Raw genomic sequence first — 25475 nt, 5'->3', positions numbered from 1 at the left:
TTGCACGTATTCTCCTTACAAAAACCTCCAACAAACTCAAGATGTGGCATGCTGAAGACCCTGCTGGAACTCACTACTTGCTGCCTGAGAAGTTGGTGGGACCTGCTGCTCCTCGTGGTGTCACAGCCCTGGTGGGGACAGCTGGGGGGCGTTAAGGGGTGTCTGGGTCATGGCATGACGCCACAGACAGTGCTGTGGGGATGAGCCGTGCGAACAGCTGCTCCCCCTGAGCCGTGGCTGGCCCGTGCCCAGCACTGTGACTGCTGTACCACGGGCACTTCCTGCTAGCTGGGCTGGGATAGGTGCTGTGTTCATTGTGTGTTAAGTTATGGACCCTTCCCATCCCGGAAAATGCTCCCTAACCACTTGGTTTATCTCACCCCAATTGCCTTGCAGGGAACACACCAGAAGCAGCAGTGCTGTGAGGGATGTCCCAGAAGTGAAAGTGTGACCACACCGTGGTGGTGGGGATGGAGGGGGTGGTGGGGTGGCCACTGTCTGTGCTGCTGGTGCAATCTAAGCAACACAGCAGTGCAGAGACTGGAGGTGAAAGCAGCACCTCAAGCCCCCCTCCTGCCCTTTCAGCACGTGAAGGTTCTCCGTGGAGGCCTGGTCTGCCACCCCTTTCCTGATGCAGGGGGTGACATGCTGGCACCTGTCCATGCTGGGCCCCTAGCCATGAGATGTTCCCTCCTGAGCAAAACACGGATGGTAAATATATATTTTTCTAGTGAGTGGTGTTGTCCTCTCCTCATTTCGTGCAACAGCCCTCTGCCATGGCCAAAGCACTACGAGGCCTCTGTGATCAGCGGTCACGACCTCATTCCTTCTCCAGCAGAAATTTGGGAGCCTCATCCCTCTTTGCTGCCTGCTTGGCAGTGAGCAGGGCCCTTTCCATGAGGCTTTGGAGCTCCAGCATGGAAACATCAGGATCTGGGGACTGGGAAGGTGTGGGCAGCACAGAGCGGGCAGCCCAAGCCCGCTTTGGCCATCAGGAAGGGGCTGATCTCAAACCACAGTTTAGAGCTTGAGTGGAGCCAGGCACTTGCGGCTGAGCAAAAGTGCTGCTGCCCCCAAAGGCACCATCTGTGTGACCTCTGGCCCCAGAAGCACTTCTCACAGAGTGGTCTGAAGGGCAAAGAAATGAAGTGGTGTGAAAAACCCTCAAACCCTATTCGCTCATCCTGGTGTCAGGTCCACAGAGTTCTAACCCTGGGGCTGTCACTGACACTGCCACCAGGCAGGACACAGAGGCTGCAGCTGTGGTCCATCATCACCTTTGCCCGTGCTCCTGCTGTTGGTCTCAGTGAACGTGGCTCGTCAGCAGCCTGCAGCATTTGTTTCCTTTTCCATGGTGCTGCTCTGAGCTTGGTAGCCTGTGGTTTGTGTTGTCTGCTTCAGAGAAGTTCATTTCCTTGAAACTTCTCAGTGGTCTGGCTCCTGCTGCGGCCAGTGTGAGGGGAAAACTGCACCCCTGTTCACGCAGCCATTGCTGATGTTTCCACTGCATTTCTCAGGGTGGAAAACATCGCAGGAGGATGAAGTTTAGGGATTTTCTGGCTTGACTTTTTCTCACTGCCCTCACCCCTGCACGTATCAGAGGGTAAAACTGCACAGCCAGAGATGGAGCTGCTGAATCCAGACCTTTCCAGGAGAGGCTGGAAATTGTTGTCCTCCTCTGATTGCAGCTTGGCCTGCGTTGCTCTCCTGGTGATGGGACATCCAAGTGCTTCCCTTCTTTACTGGGGAGCAGCCTGGAGAGAGGCAGGGCATTCTGGGCTCACAGGAAACCTGCCCTGAGGTTCCTCTGTCTGCTGGCACGGTGTTGGAAGGGCTGGAAGGATCCCAAAGGCTTCTCTAGGTCACCACACAGTAACCCATATGCAGGCTGTGGCTGCAGTCAGCTCTGGGGCAGGATGAGCTTTCGCTCTCGGGGACGAGATCTGTCCTTCCCTGGACTGCCAAAGGCACCCCAGACCTGCACCTTTCAGAGGCAGTGGCACTGGGGGCGGGCAGTGCTGCTGCAAACAGTGCTGGGCCTCCTGAGGTGGACAGAGCCGGTGCAGGGTCGAGCTGGGGCTCCAAGGCTTGAGTCAGTGGCACAGCAGCCAGAGAGACGTGGTTCTGCTCTGGGCTCTCTCCCCCCAATATCCCCCTCAAGTGCCCAGAGCAAAGCCCCTGCTGAGCTCCCGGGCTCTGACATCAGGCTGGGAGCGAGGTCATGACAGGATTAAACCATTTCAAGCTGCGTGGAGTCAATTCATAGGCCGCTTGTGCCGCACTGGCTTTATTAACGTCAGCAGCTCATCTCGCTAATTAGCCGTTCATTTAAAGAGATTTTTGCTAATTGTTACCATTTAATACCCAGTGAGTATTTAATGGTCACAATTTCATGGTAACAATTAATACTCAACGCTGAAATTTGGCTCTCTCAGGCTGAGAGAGTTGGGGTTATTCAGCCTGGAGAAGTTTCCAGGGAGACCTCAGAGCCCCTGCCAGTGCCTCGAGGAGCTCCCAGAGAGCTGGAAGGGGATTTGTGACAAGAGCATGGAGTGACAGGAAAAAGGGGAATGGCTTTAAACTGAAAGGGTGTAGGTTTAGATTGGACGTTGGGAGGAAATTCTTCCCTGTGAGGGTGATGAGGCCCCGGCACTGCCCAGAGAAGCTGTGGATGCCCCATCCCTGGGAGTGGTCAAGGCCGGGTGGGATGGGACTTTGAGCAACCTGGTCTAGCAGAAGGGGTCTGTGCCATAAACAGGGGCTGTTGGAGCTATCTTTGGGCCAAACCATTCTGTGATTTTTAATAGCTCTTGGGCTGTACTTAATTCTTTTTTAATAAAAATAAATTATTGAAATTTAATTTGAACTTACCAAGAATTTTGTTCTCTCCCCAGCAAGGGAAGGGTCATTGCCTGAGATGGGATATCCCAGGTGCACCAGCAGGACTGACCATTGGGATGTTTGGGTTTTCTCTGTCCTGCAGGCCATGGCTGCAGTGGAGAGCTGACATCCTCTCTCCTGATGGAGCAGCCTGGCTCAGGTGTGGAGTTGCCTCAGGGGTTTCAGCAGCGTTTAACAGGGCTCCAGAGACACCCACTCAGCAGAGAACATGGCTGGCAAGAAGTGAGCCCAGATCATCTCCTGAGAAGATGGTCTGCTCCCACTGGTCTGCTCCCACTGCCTGGCACACAGAAAACTCCTGTGGGCAGCTGAACCCTTCCCAGAAGATGCCCATGTGTTTGGATTGTGCAGCTGCCCAAATGGGGGCTCTGCATGGCAAATATTTATTCTGTTTTGCTCAGCACAGGGAGCTGCTTGGCAGGGATTTGGCCTCTCTTGTGGCTGATGTGCATTAAATGCCGGATCCTATTTACCTGCCCCGCTGGAGGAAAAGGGAGATCAGGTTCCAAGGCCTTGTGTAGGCTCAGGATGTGCTATAACCAAGGGGGCAGAAGGGGCTGCATCACAGACTTCTTTGTTTCATCTCCTTTTACCTTTTTTTTTTTTTCTTTACCTGAATCCAGCCTTGGGCTCTCTGAGTTTCTGTTGCAATGTCCTGTGTGGGGTCACTTCCTCCAGCCCAAGGAGCTGCACAGACTCTGGCAAATCTTTACCAGGTTGGGAAGGAACATTGTCTAGTGGTTAGAGACAGAAGAAAGGGAGAAGGGGTAGATTTAGGTATTGCTGTTATTCTCCCAGTGCTCTGACACATGGGTGTGTTACATCATGGTTACAGAAGTGGAATTTTAGGCGTGACTAAGTGGCTGAGGTTCAACGCAGAAGAGAGGATGAGTAAAGACAGAGTAATTTTGCTGCAAGGTGAGGCAGGCTGCATGCCAATTTCTGGTTGATTTTAATGACTTCAAAAACTAAGGGAAAGAGGAAGAAGAAAAGCTTGACAAGGTGTTGCAGATTCATCTCCTGAAGGAGAGCCAGGTGTTCTGTTCCCTGAACACGGCCTGTCCCAGGAGCTGTGGGACTGCCCCTGCCAAGCCAGCAGCAGCTGTGTGAACAGGCACAAGGGCATTCTGCTCCAGAGTCTCACAGGTTTGGGTTGGAAGTCAGCTGCTCATTCCTCTGGGCAGCAAAGAGACTAAAAGCTCCAGGGGGGATTTCAAACCACAACATGCTTTCCTCTCCCTCAGCTGCCTTCCCATCCTCAGCACCGTCTATGAGAGAATCAGCTTCTCTCCCCCCTTACAAACCATCACAGATATTTTACATCTCTCTCTCCTTTTCCCGTATTCCACAACCAGTTTCCTCCAACAATGGTCGAAAAAGTCTCCCTGTCCAGATTTCTTTTGTTGTTGGGGATTCCTCTGGTTCCCCTTTGTCAGGTCATTCTTGGGGACTGAAAGTCAGCTGGTCACCTAATTCCCCGGGGCCTTCACCTTGGAAAGGTGCCCTGGCAGGGGAATAGCTGGCCTTTCGAGCCATCTGAATGGTATCAGGACTGGACTGCATGTTCTCCTCAGCTCTGGGGTTCTGGGGACATGCATTTCCCCTGATGTTTCTCTCTCCTCACCATTGAGGATTATGTCAACACATTGGCAAAATATGTCAGAGAAAAAGGCATCAGAGAGGAACATCTGTGCCTCCCAATAAGATTTCTGCAAGAACAACAGCTATCAGAGATTGAATTTCATTACAGTCCTGAAAGAGAAATCCAAACCACGGAAGATCAAGAATGCACAAAAGAGAATTCAGCTTCCTCAGATTCCCCGCTTGATACCAGCAGTGAAAGACCAGGAGGAATTCAGCCCATTCAGTAGTTAAATCCCATTGCTGCACTTGGTTTGAATGAGGGTGGGTTGGCTGACAGTTTTTTTTTTTTTTTCCTGAAGCAGCAGAAAGGAATTTTCATTTTGCTTGAAATTCCCCCCTCACATCCTGTGGAGACCCTGCTTGCTGTGGTGGAGGAGGTGACTCAGATAAGGCTGTCGATGGAAAGAAGGGGATGGTAATTTCCTAATCCAGTTTCAACCATGCTGAGGTCCTGTCTCCCTGCCCTTGAAGAGTTGATTTTGTCACCACATGCATTTTATTCTGCACAGGGCAGGGTTGGGTGACAAGACAGGGTCACCATCTGCCAGTCTAATCATCCATGTCTCCAGAACCCTCCAAGCCACAGATTAAACATGTTCCAGAGCTGGTGGCATTGCAGTGCTACAGGAGAAGTGCCAGTGCTGTGCACAGGACCCCTGGAAGGAGCAGAGCACCACCTGCACAGGTTCCTGCTGCCATCAGACTCTTTGCTGTGGGCTGCTGGTGGCCGTAGGTGGCACTGGGAGCTTCTGCCTCCAAATGCTGATTCCTCTCTCCTGCAGGACACTGCCTGAAAGTCCTGACCAGCATTTCAGCCAAAATTGTTCCACTCCCTGCCATCCTTTATCTTCCTGCGGACAAAAGTCAGCAAAAGCCCAGCCCTGGTGCTTGAAGGAAGCTGGAGGATGCACTGAGAGGACAAAGCAAAAGGACACGGGGACATGGTGGCAGACACCAAGGCCGCCACGCTCAGGGGCGTTGGGGCTGAAGGCAGAGTTGCCAACAGCCATACAACCGCTAAACTCTGAGAAAACCCCAAACCCTAAAACTGGCACTTGGCAGCGGCGCTTTCATTTCTCTGTGTTTCAGCTCAGTGCCCGTAAACCCCGGGCGTGGAGGGCACTGGGGAGAACCTGCCTGACTTCCCGCAGTGTCTGTGGTGGGGTCATGCCCAACATCAGAAATGTGAGTGGAAATGGTGACAGGGGTGATCTTGTCCCCTCCACCAGCCCGCAGCCACCGAGAGAGAGAGAGTAATGTGCTATGAATAGAGGAGGTGGCTTAGAGAAAAGAAATTCACCGTTTCTGTCTTAAACTGTTGGCTCTCCAGGAACATCACTTAGACAGCAAGTGTTGGGTCTTTGGATGACCTTCTTTGGAAGATTGACCATTTTTTTGCCCGAACTTCTCCCCTTTGTTTTCTTGCAACTGTTTTCTAGTGGTTTGTGCCCTCTGTAAGCCTGGTACCACTGTTGAACACTTTGCTTTTGCTCTTAGGGTGTGAAAACCTCACTGAATCACCTGCTAGCAAAATCCATCACGTAACTGGTTCAGAAATTCAATCTTTCTTTAACCACTTTTTACTCATTCTTTACTTCTAATTTCCTCTGTGACAAAAATAAAAAAGTGCTACCCCTCTCCTGAAGACCTACTTTTTAAAAAAGGTGCTGTTTCCTGTGGTCTCCAAGAGCACGTTAAACACAGAAATGTGAAACATCTCTGTGCTCTCTTGCTGGGTGTAAAAGGGAGCAGTTGAGCAGTGAGACTCTGTGGTGACTTCCAGTAAAGCCTCAGCCTCATGGAGCTGCTGTTGGGAATCCCTCCCTCCCCAAGCCCTGCCAGGGCTGCAAACTCATTTCTGCCAGAGATGCAGATGGAAATGCTTTTTTTTCCCCCTCTCAGCATCCCTGTGTGCTGAATGGGGCAAGCAGAGCTGAGCCTGGTGTGCTGCACTCCGAGTCTCACCTGGAGTGTGCTACAGGAGAGACACCTGCTAGCTGGACACACCTCTCTGTGCTTGAAATTTCAATATTGGCCACTTGTGGTGGACTGACCTCAACCAGCTCCCCCATGGCCACCCATCCACTCTCACCCCTGAGCAGCACAGAAAATAAGTTGGAAAGGCTCATGGTTGGGATAAAAGCAGGCCGAGCACTTACCAGTTACCCTCACTGCCAAAACAGACCCAGCTGGGGGAAACGAATTGGTTGCCAATTCAAAGAGGTTTGGATGATGAGAAACAAAGACAAAGCAATGCCATCCATACCTCCCCACCCCCAGCCCATTTTTTTCCCCTCCATGCCTTCATTCCCAGCTCCTCTTCCTCTCCCTTGGCAGCTGCAGCCAGCTGATAAAACAACTCCTCGCCATTCCTCCCTCCTCATGTGTTCCCCTGCCACGGCGTGGATCCTGGAATGGCATTCATGGGAAGGGAAGTGTTGGGGTGGGGCACACAGCAGGCTCTGGAAGTGGCTGCGGAGGAGACAAGCGGGGCTGTGCTGGCGCAGTGGATGACGTGTGGCTGAGCTGTTAGAAGCTGTGGAAAACGGTCTGTGTGGAAAGTCACACTCATTATTCATTAATGAATGCTTTCTCTGTCTACAGACAGGCATTTTCCTCCTTAATTGAAGCAAACCTACCCACAACACAACCTGTAGCCAGCCAGGGCAGGTGAAACTGTCAGCAGTTTAGGCAGGACCCTTGAATCGTATTGCATTTAAATCTGCAAGGAAATTGAATGTAATTGTTTTGCAATTGATTTAATGCTTTTATTTCCTGTCTTAGGCAGTTCCCCAGTATCATGCTTAAAGCCTGGAGGGCTTATATTGGGATCCTGTTTGTTTTGTGGCTCTGGCTGGAGCCACCTGAGCTGCTGGAGACGCACTGACCCGAGTCCTTATGTGTGTGTTGAGGAGAGGCTGGTGGTCTGAACTCTGTCGAAAGTTAAATTTCTGTGCTAGTGGCTGGGAAGAAAAGCCTGGACAGAAACCAAGAAATGCTTCTTTTCATTAAGGAACAATTCAGAGCAAGGAGGGAGAGCAAAACAGATACAAAAGGTTTCTCTTCAGTAGCTGGTACTTCGGGGACACTGGTCTGAACCGACTCTCAGTGTGCCCTTTGTGAGTTGAATTTCCAGCAGAAGGGTGATGCCTCAGGATTTTAGTTTTTATGTTTTTCATATATTTTTAATCCTGCAATTCTTTAGTGTATAACTCTAAACTCCATATAGAGTGTCAGCTACTGTTCTCCCATTTTGGTCAGATACAACAATTCCTCTCCAGGCCTGGGAATCAAGGACACCTCACTGCCTCAGGCCCCAAGGGATGTAAACAAAAGTGAATTGGGGGGGAGCAAACTTGGGGTAAATTACTTAATTACCTGAAGCCGTAATTGGAAGATTAACCCCCAATCTGCAAATGGACTGAACTTATAAAAGTGTAAAATCCCATGACCCGTCATCCATTTTAGGGTGTAGCTCCTGGGATGGCTTCATCTGCCCAAAACGTACCTGAAGGCCCTTCAACAAATACACCTGCTTTTTATCCCGCTGATTTTGTCTGGCCTCTGCTTTTAGGTCACCCCAAAAGGCATCAGGGGGAGCAGGGCAAAGGTGTGGCCGCACACACCAAACCCTGCAGTGAACCAAGGGGCTGGAGCCTGGGTTTGAGGGGAGGCGCAGGATTTGGACAGCCATCGGCAGGGCCCCCCACGCTCGTGGGAGACACGGGTCTGCCAGCAGGTTCTTTGGTGGCGCGAGGAAAGCTGAGCACGTCCCAGCTGCCCGCCACGTGCGCCACTAACGCTCACCTGTCCCGGTGTCCTGCCTGCCGCCAGGAGGAATTGTGACACCCCCTCGGCGGTGCCGTGGCGCCGTGACACGACGGCGTTCCAAAGGGGCCCGGAGACGCCGAGGCCCGGCTGATCCGTCAACGTCTGCGTTCTGCGAACGACTCTTCGCTGGGTGAGCCACAGCTGCTGGCGCTGAGGGGGACAAAGCCCATCCTTCCCCGAAGGCTGGACAGGTGGACTCTCCCCTGCACCGGGTGTCTGGCTGCACGGCCAGCGCTGAGCTCAGCACCTTTGGGAAGCTCCTTCCCCCACGTTGCGAGGTGCCTGCCTGACCCCGCGGCAGAGCGCGTTCCTGCCCCCGGGGACGGTGCTGGGGGTGTCCAGCGCTGCCTCCTGGCCCCCACGGGCTGGGCTCCCCTCCCTGCACAGCATGCCCTGTCCTGGAGAGCTCCGTGTGTCCTGCGGGGCCCTGGTGACCGCTCTTGCTGCTCTGACGAACAGAGGTGTCCATGGTGGTGGCAGGGGCAGGACCTCCAGGCTGGGATGACATGTGCCAGCGCTCTGCTCTGCGTGTTAGCCCTGCCTGGCACGGGAGGCTGGGCAGGGGCTCCCCAGAGAGCCCTTCTCACCTTCTCATCCTACAGCTCAGTGCCAGGTCCCAGCTAGAGCTGTCCCTCCTCTGAGCAGTGTTTCTGCACTCAGGGGGATGCTCTCAGGCAGGGAAAGCCTCCTCCAGCAGCCAGGGAGGAGGAAGGGATGCACAGGAGGGGATGAACAGCTCACTCCAGACACCTCTGGGGTGACAGACTTCTTCCAGCTGTAAGTACCTGTCACTGTCCCCAGCGATGCCTCTCTGCCACCTGGAAGGGAGAAAATCAGCAGCAATGGTGATAAACAGCTCATGGCCTAATAGCACAGCAGACACAAACAGAAAATGCTGCTTCTTTATCTGATGGCAAGGCAGCTACAGGAAACCAAGCCACGTCGGGCAGGAAGCAGAGGTTACTGAGGACAGGGACAGGACAGCCAGCGGGGGTTGTGCGCTTCTGGTGGTGGTGCTGGTCCACTGCTGCTCCAAAGAATTCCCTGACAGAGGAGCCTCAAAGGGCTTTCTGAGGGACAAGAGACGGTCTGCTCTGCTGTGCATCCTGCACCTCCCAGTCATGGCTGGATCACCATTGCCAGGAAACAGCTCCGCAGGGAAGAATCTGTAAGTCATGGCAGCTTATAAACTGCTGTGATGATATAAAAATATGGAGGCCTTGAAGGCTGAGGGAAGGAGGCTTAAAGGGCGCTGTTTAAATGAACACCCTGCCTTACACATGCAAACCTGCGGGCTTGTTGAGATGTGACTTCTGGAGGCAGGTACCAGATGTAAGCGTACCAAAGGGGGTTTGGGCAAAATCATACCCGGACCGCTCTGGGAATGTTAAGTGGGAGGCTGAATTCAGAGTAATCTTAGAAGTAAAATCCCCAGGAGACTCAAAAGTTGATTAGGATCCAAAAAAGCATCTGCTGAGCTCAAAGGAGCTGGAGGTGGCTGCTGCCAGTATTGTGTTACTGGGGCTATTACCCAGGTAGGCCCAGGAATGTTACTGCCAGCTGTGTCCCTAAAGAGCTATAGACAAATAAGGTGACATCAAACTACTTAGGGACTGGAGCTTTCCCAGTTCTTTTGAAGATGTGTCACACTGATCTCTTGGGACCAGCGTGGGTTGAGTGTGATATGACGCGTATCAAATTGAAAGTTTTAGGTTGGCTCATCAGCGAAGCGATGGGAAGGCAAAGGGCCCAAGCGTAAAGAAGAGAAATCCTTCAATACCTAGATGGTTTTTAGCCTTCCCCTGCTCTTCCTCTGCTGTTGAGAACGCATTTAACTGAGATGTCCTTACCAAGAGACAGGTCACTGCTCTCTTCGTGGCTCAGCATGCAAAAAACTGTCCCAGAAAAAGTCAGGGATTTGTAACTAGGCTGTCACAGGCTTGGAAAGGACTGTATTGTCTGGGGAAGCAGCAAAAGCAGGAGGGAGTGAGAGAAGTTTATTGGATTTGCACAGCAAGGTTCTGGTAGTAAAACCTTGGTAGTGAAATTCTAGCTCACAATTAGCCATTCTTGGGAAAAAATAGAGAAAACTTTTACCTCTACTAGAGAAAGGCTTGAGACCCACTGGTGAAAACCAGCCTAATCTGGGTGAGAAATGAAACACCTGGTGATTAAGCAGCCCGAGGAATTCTGATTTGCTCATTCTCTGCACCTGTGTCGAGAATGAGGCACAGCAAAGCTTAATTACCCTGATTGGGCAAAGTATTCAAGTGGGGTAAGGTGACTGGGAGCCAGCTTCCTTCTGCTGTGCTGGCTGGGAGGTAAGGCTTTGTGCTTTTCTGTCTTTTTTGCTTTAAATGCCATAATTTAATATTCCTGTCTGGGCCTGGGGTAGTGCGTGGACTTGAGTTTGCTGTGGGTGTTTGAAAGTGTCCTGGCTTTGTGCTAATTCACCTCTGGTTGCTGAGACAGTGCTTCAAAAGGAGCTGGGAGTCTTAATAATGCACCACATACCTGTTTGTGGGTAGTGCCAGAGGGCAGGCGGAGGCTTTTGTGTGACCCGGTGGACGTCACATTCTCAGTGTCACTCCCTGGAACCACATCTCGGGAGCCCTTTGGGACAGCTGGTGGGACTAAGGCTTGACAAACTCCAAAGGCAGCAGAATCCCAGTCAACAAGGACTGCTTTGTTTCCCTCCTCTGTTGCTGACACCTGGAGCGCAGAGGGCTTGGTGCACTGTGTCTCTAAAAAGCTGCAGTCCCGTCTAGGCTGCCCAGCTGCAGAAACAGTGAAAGCTGTGCCTCTGTGACCCTGGCTACTGTGCAGCTCCGTATTGCCCTGTTTGCAGGCCTTGGGACTACGAGATTTTCAGGCCTGTGGTTATCAAAGGTATTTTTCTGTGGTCGCAAAACCAAAACACGAACCTTCAATCTCGCACGAGAGCGAGCGAGGCGAGGCTCGCCAGCAGTCGCACGGGGATCAGACAGTGTTTACAAGAAAGGAAGCCACCTGAGAAGTCACCCTCGATGATTTTACCTGATGACAGAGCCCTGCTCCAGCACTGTCGCTCCCCCAGGCTGACACCACGGGCCGGAGGGGCTACAAGGTGTGCGTGAGGCTGCACCCCAACACAGGCACCTCCAGAGGAGAATTCCCAGCTCGCCTGCCACAAATCCCCAGGGAACAGGGAGCATTCCCAGCTCTCCTGCCACAAATCCACTGGGAATTGGCTGAGACACGCTGGACTGGAGCGGAGGCAGTGCAGGAGCTGGCTGTGGGCGCTGCTGTGTGAGGTAGGTGCAATGGGGGCTCTGGGTGTGGAGGGGTTCCTGCTCCAGGGTGGGGCTGGTTGCTGTGCCCGGTGTGTTTTGGGTCCAGCAGTGGTGCTGGTGGGCACCTCTGCGCAGTTCATCTCAAACTCCTCAGCACTCTTTAATCAGAGGCAGGGTAGTGCAAGTGCTTCCCCTGTGAAAGCTGATCTGGGGAGATAAGCTGCGAGGCAGACGTTTCCATGAGGCATAAAAGAAAATAATCTCTTTTCCACCACCACCACCACCACACTTGTTCCATGTCCCGGTGGAGGGAGATGAGAGGAGGCAGGAGGGCTGCGTGGGTAGAGCTGAAGCCCAGTGCTGACCCAGGGTCTGGCAGCAGCCCAGGAGCGCTCTGCATGGGAAATGGAACAGGAGCAGGCTTCCCAGGGAATGGGTGTCCCCGGTGCTCCAGCACTGACTGTGAGCAGCCCCTGCATAACTGGGTCTTCGAACTCACCCTGTGTCCCAGCTGAGTGTCCTTCTATCCCTCCCCTCTCTACAGTGAGGCTGGAAAAGGGCAAAGAAGCTCTGTGTGTCTGCTGATGAGCTGTGGGGGTTGGAATTCAAAGCCCTCTCTGCCGCTTACCTTGAAATTATTTATTTGTGGGTTTTTTTTAACTGTTGTGTCCTCCCCCGGTTTCTTTGAATGTCAAAGGCTGAGCATCTTCTTGAAGGGGAACTCAAAGCTGTGCTCAGAGCTGAGGCTGTGCTGCCACAGCAGGTAAATGTGCTTGACCAGGGTTGCTGAGACTGGATAGTGGGAGCCCTCTTCCCGTAAGTGCCTGGGAAGGTGTTTGAAAGGTTTTGAGTGAGGAAGGTGCACTCCTTGCAGTGCTGTCTCCTTCCTGTAATGCCTCATGCTCCCAGCTGTGCTGAGGTGGTTTCTGCCACTCCTGAGAGGCAGTATTTTGTTTCGGAGCTGTTATTTTTATGTACAAAATGAACTTACTTAAAATAAGTGGGAGAAATACCGTTTCTCTTTTCAAAGCCCTGTTCTCCTGCTCTAAAACTCCCTGCTTGGGGCAAAGCATTGCAACTGCCCAGGCTTAATTGTTTTGTCTTTTGCCAGGGAATGCATGCTTGTCACCAAGCATGGGGGACAGCATCATGTTTATTTCCAAGATAACAGAAGACTGTTTATTTAAATATGTTTTTGAAAACCACATTAATGGCTTACTTTCCCATGTTGGCTGGCAGAGGGAGTTGTTTTTCCTTTAATCTATTACAAAATCCTCCCCAGAGGTATAAAATCTTTGTTCTAGCTGGAGTTCTGCTGTTAGAATAGCAAGATTCTTGTGATGCTTTTTCCTCCGAGATTTTGCACTATGTTTCTGATTTTTTTTTTTTTTTTTTTACTGTGTCTATTTGCAATTCTGTGAACGTTGCTCCTGGTGAAAACGCTGCTGGTGTCAAGGGTGTGGGGGAATGAATGCAGGCAGCTCATCTGGGTGGCACTGCTTGCTGTGCCCGAGGTGGCACCTCTGGCACAAAGAAACCTGCTCGGTTCGTGCTGCCCTGGGCTGAAGGCTGAGGAAAGGGAAGGTGAATTCTCTGCAGGAACACTTGGAAGGGGCTCTCCGGATGCCAGGCAAGCAGGGAGAAAGGGAAATGCTGGTAGCTGGGCATTGGGGCAGAGCAAAGGCCCCCAAAGTGTGAGAGAGAGGCGTTTACCTGCCCTGGCGCAGGGGCAGGGAGAGCTGCGAGGAGCTCTGCGTGCTGTGCTGATGCCATCAGCCTTACACGCACGCAGATAAGTAGGAAAAACCTCATCCTCCCGGTGATTCTGCCTCTCCGTAATCACTTGCATCTGCCTTGTTGTTACCCTGCCCACGTGTTTTACATCTCGGCCGCTCCGGGGAGCGCGGTGAGAAACCACCCTCGCTCCGCTCAGTGACTCACGCTGCCCCCCTGCAGGAAACCGAGCGCCGACAGCAGCTCCTCCTCATCTTCACAGGGGCTCCCACATCTCCCAAATGCTGCTCGCAGCGGCCGCAGGGCCATCCTCACCTCCTCAAATTCACACGTGCTCGGGAGGTGAGGGAGCCGAGCTCCTCCTCCTCCGCGGCAGGGTCCCCTTTGGTCGCGGGGATTCCTCTCGGAGGTGGCTTTTCTCTTTCCTGCTTTGAGCTGGGCTTTTTGAGCCCTCTGAGGGCTGTTCTGCCCTGTGCTCCAAGCCTTCCCCCTGCGGGAGCCGTGTCTAACACGCTGTCGCACAGAGTCACGGTGCACAGCAAGGCGAGGATGCCCTGGGGGAAAGCCTGACGGGGATACCCAGAGCAGGGTGGGAAGGCTGGCTCTATTTTGGGATTATAGTCGCTCTAAATAACTGCAGAAAACCCAGGCAAGCTGGTGGTGCACAGTCTGGTGTGCACACACAGCTGCCAGGGCTGTTCTAATACATTCGGGCTCTTGGGGTTTTTTTCACCTGAGGATTTTGCTTTGCTTGGCAAAGCGGGGGGGTTCAGGATTTCTCTGGCCCCTCCTGGAAGCCTGGTGATGGTATCCAGCCGGTGTTCCGTGGTGTTCGGTTGCCAACTCGGAACAGGTCTGACCCCTCAGCCATCGGCATCTGCTTCCCCCACCACCGTGTGGAAACGACTCTGAAATAAGACTGAGTTTGCAGTCATCGAGTGTGCTGGGGGGAGCCAGGCTACCCTCATTTCAAAGTGGAGACGCAGAAATACAAATTAAGGCTGAAACTGCCTGTTTGGGTACTCCGAAGAATCTGCCAGGGTGGTGTGAATATTACTTTCCAGCAAGATGTGTCGGTACTCAGCGTGTAAGCCGTGTAATTCTGTGTGAATTCGGTGCTCCATCTCCGTCCCGCCAGGAGGTGACTGCCAAAAGTCACGGCCGCGGGGGTGTGGGACAAAGCTGAGCATGCTGGTGCCTGGGGCACGCCCTGCAGGACACGGCTTTCCCAGCCAGCAGTTTCCCTGTGAAATGGGTATTAAGGTGTGTATTGGGGACCTACCGGGTATCTCGGGCCACAGAGGGAAACACAAACCCTTTAAAGCTGCCAGGGTCCCAGGCCCACGCTCTAATTCTTGGAGAAAAATCCCTGCAGGACACAGGGAAGAGCAGAGCTGAGGTCCCTGCACTGGGTCACGGAGTGATGCCTTCAGTCCTGCCGCTCCGAGGGGCTGTGCTTGCTGAGATCTCCCATCGCTGGGTTTCCTGTCGCTCCTCTGCTTTTTATTTTGGGCCGTCAAGATCAGTTGCCATCAGTTGCGTTTCCTGTGAGCAGTGATGCACAAATGTTTCTTTGCTGTGCCTCATCCAGGCTGTGTGCTCCCTTCTCTGGCCATAAGGATGAGCTCTCAGAAATGCCCAGGCCATTGGATTGATCTGAAATCATTTGTTCTGTGGCATGGGCTCTCTAAAGGTTCCGGGAGAGCAGAGCAAGGTGGGATGGGATTTGAGGAGTTTCCTTATTTAATTGGCAGCTCCTTGGGGTCACGCAGGTTTGTTCTGAGCGTGTGGAAGGCCAACACGGGGACACGCCTGGGTTTTGCTGTGACAGTGCAGGTAAAGGGTGGCGCTGGTGGAGTTCGAGCACGGACCACTAGATGTCTGTAGAGACCAGGCTGTGACGAGCAGCGCTCCCAGCTGCGCGGCTGCGACTTCATTGACTTATCAGGAGCAGAGATGGAGCCCGGATTCATAAAATTCAGCGGCGGGCGGAAAGCACAGAAGGGTGGCACTGAAGGACGGGGTTCAGGAGCAGGTCCTGCAGCACAGAGGGGATGGTGCACGGCCAGGAGGTGCCTCAAAGGAGCCTGGGGCCAGGTTAATGCCACCATTTCACGTTAATCGGCGATGGAAGTCCCTCTCACCTCTCTTGAACAGGAGCCAGAGGTACAGGGTGTTATTTTGGCAATGGCAGTAGATGTGCAGGGTGTTTGAGAGGTAGCGGGAGGATGATAGGAAAAAGGATGCCCTAGATGAGAAGGGGATTGCAGCTCTGCTCCAAAACAGCCTGCAAGGAAACAAAAATTGGTCAGTGAGAGGCGCAAACAGAAGGAATTTGTGCAGCTGGAGGTGAGAAATAGAAACTGGTGGTTGAAGTCACCCAGAATCGAGACTCAATCTGAGAAGAGGCTTCCTATGAAAACAGGACTACAATTAAGGCCTTTTTTTAGAAAGGTGGATGTTTTGCTTTGTAAAGGTCCTGAGAGATTTCCCATAAAACTGGCTTGGAGAAGAGGTAATGTCAACATTAATACCTGGCTTCTGATGCCACCCTGACAGACGAGAGACGACCCGGGGAATACTGGGAGCATCGTCTTGAACGGAAGGGTGTCTTTGGCTCTTCCCGAAAGGAAGTGATGTTTATCTGTGGTATTTTCCTCCTGCCACGGAGTTCATACGTCCAACAGGTTTGGAGCTCTTTGTCGCTGCCAGAGCAGCTGGCTTTGCTCTGCCCCTGCGAGGGAGGGTGCAGCCAGAACCAGAGGGCAGCTGCCCTCCTGCACGTAACTCCGTGTTAACGGAAGAATTGTTCCTTTTACTATCGGGGAGGTTATGGCACCTGGACTGCAGATCCTTTGCTGGTTTCGTGGCGTTATTACTTGAGGTGATATGAAGAAAATAGCTCATTTATGTTTAAAAATTTAAAGGATATTGATGTTCATAGATTTTCATCTACACTAGAGCTTTTCCAAAATTTTTCCACCTTCATAGGAAGAATAATCATGTAAAACTTCTCCCTAATTTAACAGTAGAAGTCACTGGTATAGCGTATGTATTTTGAGAACAAGGTTCAGCATGCAACATGGAAAACCACTGAATATATCCCAGCGCTTCTCCTCTCGCACAATCCCTCCGAACCCACTAGAGGGCAGGGAGACTCTGTGAAGGAGCAGGGTGGGGACGGTTCAGCCAGCCCCGCCGTGAGACATCCTGCACCTTGGGCAGGATCCTGCTTCCTGAAGCAGTCCTGGGCAAAGCTGGTTTTGCTGCAGCCTGGGCCGGGCCAGGAGCAATCCCTCGTTGCCTAAATTCCATCTTCTCCCTCTCTGCTCTGCTGACACCTCTCCTCATCCACCTAGATGCTTCCTGCCTTGCTCTATCCCTCCAGCTCAGGCTGGAGCACACAGCTGTAGAGAACAGCAAGGCTGCTCCGAGGAGGGACGAGCAGCCTCTGAGCATGGAATAGCTGGTGTTGGATGTTCCTGACCCTTGGGAACTCAGCCAGACCAGGGTGAAACAGCCAAAGGCAGAGTGGGCTGCAGCTGGAGGATGAGCCTGGGGGGGCTGGAGACAATTGCATGGGGGCATCGCAGCCATACCAGAGGGTGCAGATGAGGAAAGGGGTTTCTGGGCAAAGCTGGCCCTGTCTCTTGCCTTCACCTTTAAAAGAACATTAGTCTGGCTTTTCTTGAAGGGTTTTCAGGAAGATCCTGCCTACAGATGTCTGTGCCCCATTAGGGTATTGCTCAACGGTGCTTGTCAGGGCCAGTGTTTGTGAAGTATGGCGGAGGCCGTGTGTCTCTTGGGGATCCTCTCTTCTTGTTTTTTTCTTTAATTCCAGTTAGCAAGGCATTCTCTCAAAAGTTTGGACAGATAGCTTCCAAGTGAAGTGTTTAAATCAGGGTACTGGACAAACTCTGATGTACCCTTTGAGAAAACCAAATAATCCACTGCTTGCTCCTATCTGCCCTTCGGTGTTGCACCTAATTTTTGATCGAGAAAATACATTTGCCAGCTGGTGTGGGAAAGTGTAGGGGGAATGGGGCCGTATTTCTTTCCTAGGAAGTAAATTTTGAGCACCTGCATTTCTGACACGGCTGGGAACAGAGCATGGAGCTCAGTGGAGGCAGGGCTAAGGTTCAGCCGGTCACCCTGCAGGCTGGGCCGGGCCAAACTGGAACTTTGCATCCTGTGCCCACAGCATGGGTATGTGTATGCTCAGGCAGGCTGGTCACACAGATGTTTTTTATAACACAGAGGGGTTTTTTTGTAACTTTAAAGCACTACAGATTGATGTATTTGGCTGTATAACAGTCAGGCTTTTAAATCTCTAAGCCCTGGAGATGTATTCCCAAGCAAAACGGATGTATTAACACTGTTGGTGCTTCCTGGGAATACCAGGCCATCTTCTGTATCCAAAGCTAAGCACCAGGAAAAATGGCACCTTTTGCTGCAGTCTCCTAAATGGCAGGAATAGATTGCAGCTGGATGCAGAACAACTGCGTGAGCAGGAGAGGCCTCCACAGGGCAGCAGAAGTAGAAAAATACTTTGTTTTTGTGGATGCTCTGGGACAGGATGGCTCTTCCACCACTGGAATCAGTGATGAGCAAGCCGTGATTTGTTTCTTGCTGAGGAGGGGTGTCACATAATACCAGAGGAGTTCAGAAGCCTGCAGTCCTTTTGCTAGGTGCCATCTCCTTTTTCTGATTTGCCTCTATCCTTCTGAGCTTTCTTCTTGTAGAAATCTCTTTGCCCAGCACCTTAGCCTCTGATTTGCTTCCCATGCCTTGTCTGGCTGCACTTGCAGCTTGTGAAGGAGCAGAGAGAACCCAGAGAGGAAACAGGGGCAGCCAAGAGCACAAGGAGGGCAGGTAAATGTATTGTGTGAGTGGTCAGAGCTGTATTTTCTGGCTCCCAGCTGAGGAGGTTTTTCAGTAACTCCTGAATGAGCAAGCTGGCACCATGGGGATTGGGCACAGGTTTGACAGAAGCAGAGTCTGGGGTTGCAATCCTTGATCAATGTTTGCAGCTGTGGCTTCTGCTTTGTATCCAATTCGTGATTAATTTCCCATCTTTGGATTGGGGATCCCATCTCAACGCACCCCCTGTTTTACTGTATTTGTTCTGTCATTTTGGCTGCTTCCTCCACAGCTGCCTCTGGCCTGTTGGTCCCCAACAAGCAAATCTCAGCTGGGTGCACGCTGTAGCCAGGTGGGACTTGTTCATGTGGTCTGGCCTCATCACTGCTGAGGTGGCGTTCTCGTTGGAGATCCTGGGAGAGGACTTGAGGTCACCCAAGAGCACAGTGACTTTCTGTAAGCCCAGCCTTGCTCTGTCACGTGTGGGTGAGGTGACCTCTGTTTGAGATGTTGATGACAAGGGAAAATCCTTCCCGGAGGTTTAAGATGAGATTGGGAGCTGGAAGTGGGAGATTTGCACTCACCAGCTGACTTTGTGAGGCCTTCCCAACTGTGTTCACAGCTGTATCACTGTCCCCTGAGCTGGGGGTAGCACCCAGCCCTGTTTTAAACACCCCAAGGCTTGTTTTACAGCACCTTGAAAATGCAGGGTTAGAGCCAGCCACAAGCATGAAAACACAAACCGTGACAGTGAAATGAGGCAAACCCTTCAACACCCAGTGTCCAGCACTGAGTGCCTCTGACTTTTCTGAAATGTGATGCTGAGCAAGCCTGGATGGGCTCCCACCTGAAGGCAGCTGCTGGCACCTTTCTGTTGGCAAACTTGGAAACTTTTCATCCTGTAAAAGTCTTGCTCTTAGGCTGAGCCAGCTGAAAGCCCCCATGAACCAACCATTGCAGCCATTTCTTGGCCAGTCTGGTGGATTCACTCCTGCTCTTCAGAGAGTTCTTTCAGTGCCTAAAACTGCTTCAATTCCTCTGGGCATCCTTCAGGCTCAGAGCTGTAGCTTCTCCCAGCAGATGAGCTGCCTGGCAGCCTCTGATGTGGTTTGTGGTTATGTGTAACATTGCTCATGTGGCCCTCCTGTGCTTTTGATTTTCTGAATCACCAGTGAGTGCACTTTCACAGGCAGGTGTGAGCCTTGCTCAGATGATGTGTGTAAATACCCTGGGGAGACTCTGAGAGGCTCAGCTTCTTCCAGCCCGATGGGCACTCCAGCCACCATCCTACACTGTGCGATGGAGCTCCCCAGGGTCAGATGGTAGCCAGTCTCATTCCCCACTTGCCCAATTACCACCTCTTCATTGCCAAGTTGCTGCAAAGCTTGAGTTTTGACGGGCTCCAAGAGTCCTGGTGTTGACCTGCCGCAGGATGGGAGCTTTGAAGGTGTTTGCTCTACTGGTGGCCTTTCTCTGTGCGTTAAGTGCGTAAAAGGCAGGCACTGGTGTCCCAGCCCGCCAAACCAGCCATGGCACAGCAGTGACAGAGGCCAGGCACGATGCTGCCATCGGGACATGGTGTGAGCATCTGTGCCTTTTCTGCTAAAGCATGGCAGAGCAAACGGTGGGGAGTAAAGCTGGCAGGAGCCCTGCTTTCTCTAAATTTGTAGGTCAGGCACAGCTGTGTCGGAGCTTGAGTCCAGCAGGTGCAGTTTGGAGCTACCACCCTGGTGATGATCCAAACCCTGAGGTCTCTCACTCAGAAATGCTGTGTCCTGTTATCCTGGGCTCTACTGCTGACAGACACCACAAGGAGCTGGGCTTGGTGCATCTGCAGAGACGGACCACAAACCACTCAGGCCCAGGAGGGGCCTCTCTTGACTCAGCAGAGTGATTGTGAAATACGTGCCACGATCACATTGACATGAAAATGTGATCTGGATTAGCTGGTGAAGCAAGATGCTGATTAGAGAAGATGGTACCTAAGAACAGGAGCTGGTGCACAACAGGGCCCTCCCAGCACACTTTAACTTGTAGTTTGTCTGTCTCTTGTGCTGGCTTAACTGCATCTTCACCCCTCTGAATTTCCAGCAGCAAGTTAGCAAAGCCAGATAAACCAGCAAGAGGAGCCTTCAGCAAGGCTTGACCCTGTTAATCAGCGATGGAAGTTCCTCTCACCTCTCTTGAACAGGAGCCAGAGGTACAGGGTGTTATTTTGGCAATGGCAGTAGATGTGCAGGGTGTTTGAGAGGTAGTGGGAGGATGATAGGAAAAAGGGTGCCCTAGATGAGAAGGGGATTGCAGCTCTGCTCCAAAACAGCCTGCAAGGAAACAAAAATTGGTCAGTGAGAGGTGCAAACAGAAGGAATTTGTGCAGCTGGAGGTGAGAAATAGAAACTGGTGGTTGAAGTCACCCAGAATCGAGACTCAATCTGAGAAGAGGCTTCCTATGAAAACAGGACTACAATTAAGGCCTTTTTTTAGAAAGGTGGATGTTTTGCTTTGTAAAGGTCCTGAGAGATTTCCCATAAAACTGTGGCTTGCAGAAGAGGTAATGTCAACATTAATACCTGGCTTCTGATGCCACCCTGACAGACGAGAGACAACCTGGGGAATACTGGGAGCATCATCTTGAACGGAAGGGTGTCTTTGGCTCTTCCCGAAAGGAAGTGATGTTTATCTGTGGTATTTTCCTCCTGCCATGGAGTTCATCGTCCTCTGCCGCCTCCTTGAAAGAGGGGGTTGGGAAAACCCATATGAAGCAAATTAGCCAAATCTGTGTAGCATGTTTGGAGGCTGGACTCCTCAGTTTGCCAAGGTTTTCCTGCAATGTTTTCTTATATTTTGGTTAGGTCAAGCACTCATGAGACCCTTAGAAATGTCTGTGTTTGCCTTTTTCCTTGTAGATAGGTACCCTATGCTCCTATTGGCAAATTGATTTGGAAGTGCAGAGAGTTTGCATCCCGATGGATTTGGGGGTTGAGACCTCTGGCCTGAGCGACGTTCAGATCCATCTCCCAGGGCCTAGCCCATTTCCTTTTGTTGTGTTGTGCAACAATGCATTTAACTTCCAATATCAGAGGCTGGCAGCGCTCTGCTGCTGTCTGAGAAAGGTCACCGAAAGTCAGAGGAGTTTCACAAAAAACATAGATGAAAAGTTGACTCAGATTCACTGAAATTAACAAAACTCTTTCCTCTTTTTCTTTTAGAATTGTCTGTTTTTTGTGAAACTCGCTGGTTTTGCTGTGACCTTTATCTCTTACTCAGTTGCAAGAGGGTTTGTTTTGGCAGGCGCAGCGGGGAAGGACTTCACTGCAGAGTTTGCACCCGGTGCTCGATGCTGAGGGATGGATTGAGATTTCCTGTGGCAGTCCTGTCACCAATTAACAGCCTCTGCTGTTGCTAGTGACATGTGGGCTCTGGGGATTCTATCCAGACTCCTTCCCCTCAGCCATGCAGCTGGTGAGGAGGTTCCTCTTCTGTGATTTCTTTGCCATCCCACCAGCTTTTCTTGCCTGTCACTGGCAGATAAAGCTCCTCGACGTCAAGAGCTGTGGCAGCATTTAAGGCTGTTCACCAGCCTGGCCTGAATTTAAGGACTTTCCTGGCCTCCAGCTGCAGTGCCAGGCAAACACTGTTTGTTTGGCTCCTGCATCCTTTTCTGATTTCATTTCTTCTTTTCTGTGTGTAACCCGGCAGTGATATCTGATGAGGTCTCGAGAAGGCACCAGTGCAGAACAGAGAGCACGAAGAGGTTCTGATGCTGTAGATATTTTTGGGGAGAGGTGATATTTGAGGTAAGAAGCCCCAGTCTCAGGTGGCTTTGGGGTGCTATTAATAGCCTGTCAAGAATAACATCTGTGGCAGCTGATGGCCCCTGTGTGGGCTGGTGGTTCTGCAGACACCACTGAAACCAGTGCCCTTGCCTTGCCACTGCCATCTCAGGAGGTTGGGGAGCTCAGTGAGGCGTCCGTGACACTGCACTGCAGAGAGGAAAACATTCCCTCCTCACGCATCTGCTCCCCCTTTCAAAAACCCTGTATGGACACATGTCAGACCTGACTATGTCTGTAACAAAAGTTTTCTCAGGGTGGAGAGGACTGGCCATCAGAGAAAAATGTGTCAGTGCTGCAGGATGGGTAATGGCAGGGAGCCTTGCTTCTGGCCAGACGCTCTTCAGGTGTTTAAGGAGAAGTGAATTTAAGTGCTGGCTGCAGGGCAGCAACATGGTCAAAACGAGAGGCCTCTCATTTTGGTGTTTTGAGGGCTGGAGAGGAGCGAGTTCCCCAGCTGCACCTCTCCTAGCCCAGGAGGGTTTTGTCCATGGAAATCCATTGTTTTTTCGACTGCATCGGTAGCCCAGAGCTCTGAAACACTGCTAGTGTTCCAAACCTGAGTGGTTCTTGTGTGCTGCGGCCATTCCCATCCCTCCGGGCAGATGTGGTTAGGAGTTGCTGTGCCTCACCATGGCTGTGTAAAAGGAAGGGAGCTTGGCTAAGGCATGTGGGTCTCTTCACCATCAACAGATGCAAAATCTCTCAAGGATGGTCAGGAGTCTGAGCTTAGCCTAATCAACCTGCCCAGAGGGATTGGGCCTAAATGCCTGTGAGCTCCATCTGTGTTTTGTGCAGCTTTGAAACCAGATGGGAAGCTGGGAAGAGAATACTGATCCCGATAAAAATGCAACTTTGGGAGCATCTGGCAACATCTTCCAAAGGCTCGGAAGAAAATGCAGCCTAAATTCTGAAATTAATGCAAAGAAGTCTCTTTGAAGCTGTACCTTCTGTCTCAGGTACAGGAACAGCAGCTGTATTCCTACATTATTTTGAAGGTTGATAAGGCCTGGGTCCTGGGTATCTGGAATGTGTATTCAGATGTTTCCTTGGCTCCGTGCCATGTCTTTCCCATTTGCCAAGGCAGAGAATTCATTCTCAGGGCATGTCCTTACTGTGAGAATACAAGACTGGCCCTCTCAGTGCGCTGACCGGCGGATGGGATAAAGTGTTGTGCTTTCTGTGGGTTGAAACAGCGACCCACGTGTAGGTAGACAAGGAAGCAAGATGCCTGGATTTAATTAAAGCTGTAATTAAAATCTTTGTCCATCAAACTGGGGTAGAGCCTGCAGAGGGATCCTCAGGATTTGGGCGTGCAGTTGGTTTAGGATGCCTTTAGGTGAAGTGGATTTGCTGAGCAGCAGGAAATGTGTGTCTGGCCGTCTTTGACCATGTGGGAACTGCACCCGGGTGCAGGTTTTGCCCTGAGAGGCTGCCCAGAACAGAGGCCAGACAGAGTTAAAGGAATCAAGCAGGGATTTATTCAAAGGCCTTCGAAGGACACACCTTGGGCAGTGCAAGAGCCCAGCCATGGCTACACCCCAGACAGACACCCAGTCAGGAGTTTTCACACTTTTGTAAGTTTTGGTCCATTTCCATATCGGGGTTAATTGTCCAATTACAGCTTCAGGTTGTGCAGTCCCATCCTCCCAGACTGCTCTCCTCAATTCACTGCTGTTTGCACTTTTTGGGCCTGAAGCTGCAACGGTGTCCTTGGTTCTGGGGCTGGGACAGGATTGTTTTGTGTGACTGAACTGAGGAGAACTTGCTAACGCTTTATATGAAGTTCAGAGTCACACACTAATGCAGTGCAGAATCTGGAAAATATGAAAGCTAAAACTTAAGGCATCACAGGCAGTCAATGCCTCTCCCCACTGATGCAGGCAGTCACTTGTGCCTCTGATGATTTGCAAACCCTCAGAGGTTTTCCTGTCGGGCAGTGGCTCCAATTCTGCTGTGAGTTGGTTTCAGCCCATTAGGAGTCAGTTAAAGCTGACATGAAACAAACAATTCCCTAAATGAGGATGAGCATCCAGAGCATTTGTGCCTGTCCAGCTTCAGTAGATGCAGCTCCTAGCTTAAACTTCACCAGCACAGCTCACTCTGCCCTTTCACCAGCTGGGAAGCATTCCACAAGGGAAAACAGCTCCTGGTTAGAAAAGAAAGCGTTTGCTAAAAGCTTCAGTAGCAGTTGCTCTATTGGGAGACAACCAGCTACAGCAAAGTGGGGTCTTGGCATGGCTGGAGGTGAGGGGTGCTCCTTAGGGCTCAACCTTATCTACTGTTTTCCTTAGTTCCCCTGGTGCTGGTTAAAATATGCCTTGGATAGAAGTTAGGGAACAGCTTCAGCATGGAAAAGAGCTAGAACATCATACCAGGAATGCTGAGACCAGAGTAGAAGAAAAGGGTGAAACTCAGCAGTGACTAATAATGAAAAACTGCTCTTTAGCAGGAGCCTGATCAGTTAGAAAATACTGAGAAGGAGAAAAGATGCCAGTGTAGTGGCTGATCACAGGATGACTACAAGCCATCAATATTTTATTCTGGTGAAAAAAGGCAAATTGAGTGTGAGGATCCAGCAGGTGAGTTGTGACCAGCTCCAGTGCCCTGCACGGTGCAGTTGTGAGGAAGGATGCTGTAGATGTCCGAGGTTCTGGGTGTTTGTTACACAAGACCACGTTGGGAATAAGCCTAGAGAAGGCTTCCATGGGCAGCTGGAGTGGTGTGAATTCACAGCCACTGTGAAATGATGTTGTTTCAGCCACCCTCCAAAGCCTGTGCCCCTGCCATGGTAATTGCTCTTACACGGAGCAGACATCCACCGCCCTTCCAATCCAGGCTTGCATCTGCAGTCCTGTGGGGTTTGGGCACTGTTTGCTCATCCCTGTGGACATTAAGCTTGCAACCCAAAGTACTTGTTCCAAAGCTGATGTCTCATAGGCTGGCCCTTAGTAAACCGAGTTGTGGTTTTTTTGGTTTTTTTTTTTTTTTTTTTTTTTTTAATCATCATCATCATCATCATCTTTCCATGTCTTTTCTGTTTGTTCTGAGAATTGCTCCAAACTCCCTGGTAGTGACTCATTCTCACATTGCTGCTCTCTGCTGAGTTTATTTCCCATGGGTGCCTTTTCCAGCCCCCTGTGGCTGCCCTCTGGAAACAGCCTAGGGCTCAGGTCAGAGCTAAGGGAGTACTTCAGATGCAGGACTGCTGCCCCCACCTTTCTGTTTGCTGATAGTGGTTTGGGCTGGGAACCCTGGGCAGCTCTCCATGGCTCATTTCCTTGGTTTGCTTCCTGCAGGGGTAGGCACGACAAAGGGAAAGCTTCTGGAGCAGTCTGGGAACATCTTATCTGTGCCCCTGATTTTAGCACGAGCGTGAAGCACTGGCTACCCAGCCCTG

General features: G+C 51.5%; 1 long non-coding RNA gene across 2 annotated transcripts in view; it reads left to right on the top strand.

The window, feature by feature from the left end:
- Positions 1–10662: 10662 nt before the first annotated feature.
- The window catches only part of LOC136294381 (uncharacterized), a 73191-nt gene continuing 58378 nt past the window's right edge, over positions 10663–25475 (top strand). For both annotated transcript variants that reach the window (XR_010722388.1, XR_010722387.1), the window contains exon 1: positions 10663–11669. This is a non-coding gene — a long non-coding RNA (uncharacterized lncRNA). The remainder of the gene's footprint in view (positions 11670–25475) is intronic.

This window comes from Chamaea fasciata, unplaced genomic scaffold (genome assembly GCF_029207755.1).
Source record: "Chamaea fasciata isolate MVZ Bird 193981 ecotype frontalis unplaced genomic scaffold, bChaFas1.0.hap1 SCAF_10, whole genome shotgun sequence".
NCBI classification, from domain to species: domain Eukaryota; kingdom Metazoa; phylum Chordata; class Aves; order Passeriformes; family Sylviidae; genus Chamaea; species Chamaea fasciata.
This window is presented reverse-complemented; position numbering and strand designations above follow the sequence as displayed.